The sequence below is a fragment of the Triturus cristatus genome, chromosome 3_2 (genome assembly GCF_964204655.1).
Source record: "Triturus cristatus chromosome 3_2, aTriCri1.1, whole genome shotgun sequence".
In the NCBI taxonomy this organism is placed as follows: Eukaryota; Metazoa; Chordata; class Amphibia; order Caudata; family Salamandridae; genus Triturus; species Triturus cristatus.
In genome coordinates this window covers 708,620,001-708,625,863 of record NC_140584.1, presented here as the reverse complement: position 1 = coordinate 708,625,863, position 5,863 = coordinate 708,620,001, and the positions used below count along the sequence as shown (strand labels likewise).

The following is a 5,863-nucleotide window of genomic DNA, read 5'->3' as shown; positions in this document are numbered from 1 at the left end:
AATCTTAGCAAGACACAGACACAGAGCACTTTACAATTTCATGGTCTTTGACTTGAAATTGTTGATCAGTTTGTGGCCTTTTCATTAAGTATGCATAACACAACACCTGCTACACACATTACTAGTGCCAGGATAGCTATTCTGGTTCAGTGTCACAAGTTTTGATATTTTTAAAGATATTCACTCAATGGCTCTAAACAGGACTTCCCACTCACCACTCCTTCAATTTTGTACACTCAGGATAGTGACGGCATTCAAAAGTTCATAAAATTCTAGGTCGGACAATACAAAACCTTTATTTCTGAAATAATCTTGGGTCAGAAACTCCAAGGTGATGTATACGCTGGTCGTCTGCATTAGTCTTAACTCACGCATAAGGCATTGATACACCATGTGGCTATACACTCAGAGCTGTTGCATTGTGCCATGGGTAGCTCACAGATCTTTAGGTAACACAGAGTTAAATGGTGTATTTCAGCTATTCTTTCCTTAAGCAACACATATATCAATTTGGCAATACATATGTACCGTGGGTGTAACTCATAGGCATCTTGCACCATGGCATTCTGATGCTCTTCCTAAAAGTGAGTAAGCATGTAACAGTAAATAACACATTAATGTTAACCCTGGGCGTAGTTCGTGAAGTAGCGCTACGCGTAGCTACGCAAAGTGCACTCCGCACTACGCGAGCTACGCGTAGCACTTCGTGAACTGCGTAGTACCCTATTCGCACTGTGCAAGATGCCGTTTTCAATGATTGCACAGTGCGGACAAGCATCCGGCACTGTGCAATCATTGAAAACGGCATCTTGCACAGTGCGAGCTGTAGTTTTCTGCCGCTCAAGTAGATTTTTACTCGAGCGGCAGCTTTCTCAATGCGGACTGGTAGTTTTTCATCGCGAGCGGTTGCGAGCATACGTGACCACTCGCAATGAGAAACCTGACCTCCCCGCATTGAGAATCTCACCGGGAGGTTTATTTTCCACGCTCGCGATCGGCAACTTGATGTTGCTGATCGCGAACGAGGAAAAAGTCTCGCCGGGATGTCATTTTGCTTGCTCGCGGTCGCCAACTTGACGTTGAGGACCGCGAGCAAGCAAAAAATGACCGCTGCACTACGCAATGCTACGTTACAGGTGTTTGCACTGTGCTATATGCAATTCGCGTAGTGCGGAGTAGCGCAAACTTCGCAAACTATGCGAGCGTAGCGTAGTGCTTTGCCCAGGCTTAATTAATGTACCGCTAACTTGGGACTCAGTATTTTTAAAATAGTCTTAGTGGGTCTAAAGAGCACATTCTTTTATTTTTAAAACACATATCACACATGCGTCTTTCGACAAACCTTTCTATCATTCTTCTATCATAATACGTACACAACCCTTGCATATGCCCAAAATTAGAGCGTGGCTTCCTGGAGTATTGGATCTCTTAGAGCGTTGCTGACAAGATCTTCATCATATCACGGTGGACATATTTATTTTCCTCAGGCAACCCATACTCCAACCTTAACAGTTTATATACCTTTCAAGGGTCTAACAAACTACATATATGGTGGATTGTTCTTGATGTGTATGAGTGTTATAGACACTTGTGAGCCTCCTGCTGCAGATATTTAATATTATGACCATAACAAAGGTTATAAAAGTCACATTTGACACAGATGTTGAAAACTGTTGCAGCAAAACATTTAACAGGCCATATGGCATCGTAGGGGACACCAGGAGTTTCCTTTTCAAAATCTGTGCTATTGTATAGGTGCAAACAGAATTCTTATGAGGTTCTTTGTTTTGCTTTGTGGAACTTTCAGTCTGTTTTGAACAGCATACGCACTTGAACTTTACGTTGTTAACTTTTGAAGGATGCCCCCCTTCCACAGCTCTTTTTACTGATGCTTTCTACGGTTCAAAAAAGAAAGAAAGACACACAATTAGTTAAAACAAAAATAAAATAAAATACAAGCCTATATAGGTTAAGTGTCTATAGCAATTTTACTAACCTCTGGATTTATGTGGGAGAGTTGCAAAGGTCCATTGACTCATAACTGTCGCCAGAACTTGCACGCGACTGCTGCACGACGACAGTCTCTGGGACTGCTTCATCCAGAAAACCCATAGCTTCATTGACAGGTGACTTAGGAGGGGCTATAGATTCTTCACCCTCTTCCATGTCGATGAAATTGTTTCCAACATTTACTTTGGTACTCGAAGCTTTGCTGCGGCTGGTGGCCCCCTTAATAGGAGATATCAGTTGAGGCAGCTCCAGGAGGCTGAGCACTTCCATACATGGGCACAGGTCCTCATGAAAGCCTGTGCGTTCTCATCCATTACCGAAGTTGTCAGGTTACGGTAATATCTATTGATAGTGCCCTGCCCTCCAGCCAAGGGTGTTCTTTTGATGAGGAGGTTGTATCTCTTCATGTTGGCAGAGCGATCTCTTTCAACTAGGCAGGTCTTGGTTGTTGCATAGACTTCTTAGGAGTTCCTTATATGTATTCCAAACCCCCCAAAAAGAGGCGTATACCTCTACATCACATTGTGGTTATATGATCTCCAGGGATCCTGGTTCGCAGAGGGTTGCCGCATAGACCCAACCCCTAGTGATGTGCCCCAGCCACGTGACTAATATGTGACCAGGTAATGTCACAACCACCCTGATCCCACCCCCAGGATACGTGACACCACACCTACACCTACACCAGTTCCGGGATGGGACAAACAGGGGACAGGAAGTCCCAGTGAAACATGACATCACTTCCGCGGCAGGAAACTGTCACTTTTTACTTGACAAGCAAACGTGTCCCTGTATTCTACTGATATGTTGCTCGTGCAAGTGTTCATGTTGTCGGAGAGGTAATGTGATCATTTTCAGCATGGAGGTGCATAAATACATATTTCAGAGCATGCTGTAGTTTGATCAGTGTTTTGGTGCTGAATCCAGAACAGGTGCCATTTTAGTAATCATGCCAGGTCATAGTCACTGTTTGCAAATAAGCCAGCATCAAAGCAAGTACCAATGTCCATGAGTAATCAGCACAAGAGTCTGTATCCCCTCTTCGGCATTAAATATTACATCTCATGTATGCAGCATTCATTGTTTGCATGTAGGTCAGCAATCAAAGCAAGTACCAGTCCATGGAGAGTGTGCATCTCCTGCTTTGGTATTAGATGATACCTGGCATGAATGCTGCATTTACTTCTAGCATGAAGGTCAACATCAAAGCGGTCAGCACCAGAGTGTGCAACCCCCAGTGTGCATTAGATGATGTATAGCATATATACTTCATTGACTGCTTGCACGATGGTTAATGGTGAGTTAGCACAAGTGTTCTCATACTCCTCTGGAGAAGTTGATAATGCATGGTGTTGAAAACGGCATTCGTTTCTTGCACCAAGGTGAGTATCAAAGCATCAAACAGTACTTCATAGTTGCGGGTTTAGGGGCATATTTATTTATGAGGGCTTTGCTTCATGCTTGCACCACACAATTTGGAACATGCAGGGCGCAAACCAGTATGTCATATTTAGGAAGCTATGCACCAATTCACTGGATCTAGACGACATTCATGCAAGAGTAAAATGGACCTCACTCATCACTGGACACGAAGCAGGAATCCACAACCCTGTGCCAACTGCTAGCAACCCCCTTGAGTCCGAAGTCTCGTTTCTTGTAGAATCCGATGCCATAGCCCATGCGTCTGCTGGGCTAGGAAGGCATAAAAGGGGGTAAAGAACTCCCACTACCCACTGATATTGTTCTCTGGCAGCTCATCCCATTTTGTTACATTCACAGGAGTGTGTGTTAAAGTAGGACGACTCTCAATGCAGTTTTCAGTAGCAGAGGCATTCGCTAATCCTGCTTTCAATGTAAAATGTACACTCTCCTTGTTGAAGATTACACAATGTCAAAGGAGAAATGAGAACAGAGTGATATTGAGCAGTCCCTGTAAGCAAGTTTCAGTTGGCCTGTGTGCAACATTGATTTTGCTTAGCATGCAAGCAGAATACAATCCCCATTTGTCTTTGATGCATCAGTTTCTAGATCTTGGACGGTTCTTTAATAGCTCTCTCCGGCGAAGCTAATGTTTTCTGCAGTGTCATTTGCTAGTTTCCCTTTGAATATCAGCTGCTCTGCAGAGTGAAATCGTCCCCTGCAATTGAAGACAGAAAATAGCCAATAAAACAGCATTGCAGTATGGGAGGAAATGATGGACACTGAGAAGCTGTTTCTTCTGAGTTCAGCGTAAATTGCAGCACCATTCTGATGAAGAATGCCACTGAATAGCATTTTCAGTAGTGTTTTATTGCAAAACAGTTCTCAACAGTAGGAAGAAAGACGAGGGAGACCTGCTGCTTAAGGGAACAAAAATGTTTTGGGAAAAGCAAAGATAAGGCCGTGTTGTTAGTACTTTGAGTGGACACTTAGCAGGGATGTATTGCTATACTGTTGCTCAAGATAAAGTGTAGAACATATTTTATATATGTACTTTACAAACTATATAGTACATTAGTAGACTGATCTATGACTCAATAGCGATGTTTAAATTGCCCTTTTCCAAGTTAGCATTACACATACCAGCTCAAAATGACTGAATGTAGGCAGTGTGTTATGGAAGGGAAGGAGTAAAAAGGGCAGTTTATGGGGGACACTAAGGCCCTTGTTGTATTTCACCTGTAGCAAAAACGAGTGAAATTTCACATCTCCCAATGCAAATCGTCTCCTGGAATGAAACCATTTGGTCTGCAAATTCCAGACCTGATGTGACCACAGCTCGCTGAGATACCACGGCAAAGAAATTATAAGGAATCTGTGTTAGAGGGTTCCAGGGCGGCAGGCAGGCAGGTAGGCAGTACTGGGCAACAATTGTGACAACTGGGGTGAAACTCCCTTAAAAGACTCACAAACCAACATGGGGCAGGCACCAAAAAAAGGTTGCACCCTGTAACCCCATGCATTAGAGGCACCTCTAATGGTCTGCCCCGAATCTTCAAAAGAAGATATCACCCTAAGGGGCATATTTACAAGCCACTGTCCCCAAAAGTGCTGTAGTGGCGATAGGGGCTTTGCCTTATTTACTAGGCAGCATTAACGCTGCCTTGTAAATAAGGCACCCATTCATGCTGTACTTAGCATGAAAGGGGAGAGCAATGGCTGTTGCGTTCCACCACAACACCCATTGATTTTGACGCTGTCCCCTTTTTATGAGGGTGGAGTAAATAGGCGGCAGCTCCAAAATTAAGACCTGGGAAAACCTGGTCTTAAACAGGTGAAACAAGGAGAATTGCTTTATTTCTCCTCGTCTTTGCTGTTTCCATGTGTGCTGCATTGTCCAGCACACATAGACAGAGCAAATTGCCATTGACTGTTTATGGGCAGGAAGGTGACCTTTCCTGCACATAACCAATCAAAAAGAAAAATGAAGTTTTGCAGCTTCTATATGTGCTGCATTAAGCAGCACACATAAAAGTTACAAAATGCAATTTAAAGCTTGTTTATGTGCAGGATTGCAGACCTTCTTGCCATAAACAATCTTCCCATCAACGCATATACCCTTACACCATGGTGCAAGAGTGCCTGCGTTGGCACTAGGCTGCTAAATTTCGCACCAGTGGAGAGGGAAACACAGGGCTGCACCATATTGTTGTAAATATGGTGCAGCCCTGCATTTCTAAACTGGTGGAGTGCTGTGTTAAGCCAAGGAGGCTGACACTGTGCTCCACCACTTCATTGTAAATATGCCCGAAGTGTCTGAGACAACATTCTGGGTGCAGTTAGTAAATGCTAGGATAACTGTCTTTTTCAGGGTTTCACCCCTTTAATTAATGAAAGATGTTTAAGGTCAAAACTCAATGCATTCAATATTTAA

At 43.5% G+C, this 5,863-nt stretch overlaps 1 pseudogene; it reads right to left on the bottom strand.

The window, feature by feature from the left end:
• Nucleotides 1-1,263: 1,263 nt before the first annotated feature.
• On the bottom strand, nt 1,264-2,280 carry LOC146858007 (uncharacterized; annotated as a pseudogene).
• Between the last annotated feature and the right edge of the window lie 3,583 nt (nt 2,281-5,863).